Consider the following 3,206-nt stretch of genomic DNA (forward strand, 5'->3'; position numbering starts at 1 on the left):
AAACCCCGCCCTCCCGCGAGCCCATTGGCGGCGACATATGTCACTCATTCCAATGTCCTATCAGGTGCTGGATTCCAGTGTCCATCAGGAGAGGGGGCGGGATCTTAATTTAAAGCGACAGGCGCCAGGCTGAACTTTCAACATCGGCAAGACACACATTTATATAGCGTCTTTCCACAGGGCGACCCACTACATCTTTAAGTTTATTTATTAGTGTCACAAGAAGGCTTACACTGCAATGAAGTTACTGTGAAAATCCCCTAGTCGCCACACTCCGGCACCTGTTTGGGTAATTTAGCATAGCCAATGCTAAACCGAAACCAGCATGTCTTTCAGACTGTGGGAGGAAACCGGAGCACCCGGAGAAAACCCACGCAGACACAGGGAGAACGTGCAAACTCCACACAGACAGTGACCCAAGCCAGGAATTGAACCTGGGTCCCTGGTGCTGTGAGGCAGCAGTGCTAGCCACAGTGCCTCCCCTAACCTTACAGCAAACAAATTCCTTTTTGAAGCATACCCACAATTGTAACGTGGGAAACACAACAACCAATTTGCACATGGCAAGCTCCACACAAAACGCAATTTGTTTCAGTGATGTTGGTCTGAGGGATAAATATTGGCCAGGACACCGGGAAGAACTCTTTTGTTTTTCTTTGAATTAATGGATAGGACCCATCACATCCACTTGAGGGAACAAGAAGGTTTTGTTTCGATGTCTTTTAATTCTGAAAGCCAGCACTTCAGACTGCAGTATGCCCCCAGTGCAACCCAGGAGTATCTGCCTTAATTGTTGTCTGTGAGGTCTCGACCCCTCAACTGAGAGTGCTACTGGGTAAGTCACAACTGATTTCTTTGTGAATGATACCGCAAACAAAACACTCAGTGAAGCAAGTTGAGAGGGAAATCTTTCTGACATACTGGGTGGAATTTTCAGGCAGTTCCTCATGGCGGGATTTTCTGCTCCCCCTGACAGCAAACAATGGGAAACCCCGTTGACAGCGGTGGGATCACCAATGGCAGGCTGCCTTCACCACTGCGAAATACACGATGAGAGGTGTACAAAATCCTGCCCATACACCCTGTTTATATAATTGGTATGCAGTAATGCTGAGTCGCCTTACCCGCGCAGATATTCAGAGGCTGCCAGGTTATCTGGGAATTGAACACTCTGTTAAGAGGCTATGTCCTTTTACTTTTGAAAATCTGATTTTTTTTCAACTTTCAAATGACTGGGACTTTTGCAATTTGAACTGAGGTAGAGCGAACTGCTTAAAAAGCAAGGGCACATTCCAAGGTGAAGGTGAGAAACAAACAAATCACTCTCAGGGGAGTGTGAAGAGAGAGACGTTTCTTATAATCCAGACCCCCATCAAAACTCGTAATTGTCTAAGGAAGAGACATTAAAAATGCAAAGTACTGGGTATTGAAACAATGGCTTCCACAGACAGACCCACCCAAAACTTCTGAAATATACAATAGGTGAAATATTTCAAGGCAAGGCTGCCAACCACTAGAGAGAGATTGCAAGTGACACAGGCAGTGTCAAGAAAGCCTTCAATAGAGGAAACATGCTGAGAACTTTCTCTCTTTTGGAATAAGTATGTTGCCTGGTTCAAGAAGCCAACTCCACTAGAGACCTACCAGCGAACCGAAATCTCATAATAATTGCAACATCGTCTACATCTGACCACATCCAAGAAACTAGCTAAACTAAATCAGCTGCAATGTTTAAAATCTATGCCTCAAGGGCAAGCAAAGGACACGTAACTATATATTGTTTTACTTTTTTAAAAATTTAAATTAGATTCTAACTTCTATCATTTTGTGTGTGTGTGTGTGTGAGTTCTCTAATAACTGCATGAGGGCTAGATGCTTGTCGTTGCAATTTTATTAATTTTCTTTGGTTTAGAGGTTAATATATTTGCTCTTTCTTTGACTGAGAAAACTTTGCTTGATTGGCTCCTTGTTGATCACAACTTAAATAGTAAACTATATTCTGATTCGAAAAAGGCATATCCTTGTAAAGGAGAAGAAACTTCAACCTTTGTGTGAGCAATCAAGGTTGTTGAATTGAGGAGAGCCAGTTCACCCCTTCCCACCAGGTCATAACATGCCCTGTGAACTATGAGACAGCTCCTGCCATACTTTCCTGATAACTGCGCAGTATGGAGGGTGCCAAACAGAACAACTCTTTTTTTGTTACCCATGCAAGAGTCTTACTTTTCAGAGGCTCACAGGTCAATGTCTGACTGAGCATGTTCAAACACTGTTACCTCATTAAATACATTAGACATTCGAGCAGTTTGGCAAAGTACCAGTGGATGACTAGTGCCCATGAAACTCTAGCCTGGCATTGGGCCAATGCTCTCTGTAAAGCATGGGCTAATTGGACAAAATTAGCCAAAAAACTTAGGACCTGGAAATGATCATTATCACTAAAGAAGCAGTGTTAGGTAAGCTAATGGGGCTAAAGGTAGACAAATTTCCTAGCCCTAATGGAATGCGTCCCAAGGTCCTAAAAAAGATGGCAGGGGAAATTGCAAATGCACTCGTGGTAATTTCCCAAAATTCGCTGGACTCTGGGGCGATTCCAGCAGATTGGAAAACAGCAAATGTGATAGCACTTTTTTAAAAAGGAGGTAGACAAAAGGCGGGTAACTATAGGCTGGTTAGCTTAACTTCTGTAGTGGGGAAAATGCTTGAATCTATCATCAAGGAAGAAATAGTGAGACATCTGGATAAAAATTGTCCAATTGGGAAGACACAGCATGGGTTCATGAAAGGCAGGTCATGTTTAACTAATTTAGTGGAATTCTTTGAGGACATTACGAATGCTGTGGACAACAGAGAACCGGTGGATGTGGTGTATCTGGACTTTCAGAAGACATTCGACAAGTTGCCGCACAAAAGGCTGCTGCATAAGATAAAGGTGCCTGGCATTACGCGTAATGTATTAGCATGGATAGAGGATTGGTTAATTAACAGAAAGCAAAGAGTGGGGATAAATGGGTGTTTATCTGGTTGATGATCAGTGACTAGTGTGTACCTCTGAGATCAGTGGTGGGACTGCAATTGTTTACAATTTACATAGATGATTTGGGATTGGGGACCAAGCGTAGTGTGTCAAAGTTCGCAGATGACACTAAGATGAGTGGTAGATCAAAGCGTGTAGAGGACACTGAACGTCTGCAAAATAGTTTGAG

This window comes from Mustelus asterias, chromosome 3, assembly GCF_964213995.1.
Source record: "Mustelus asterias chromosome 3, sMusAst1.hap1.1, whole genome shotgun sequence".
Taxonomy (NCBI): Eukaryota; Metazoa; Chordata; class Chondrichthyes; order Carcharhiniformes; family Triakidae; genus Mustelus; species Mustelus asterias.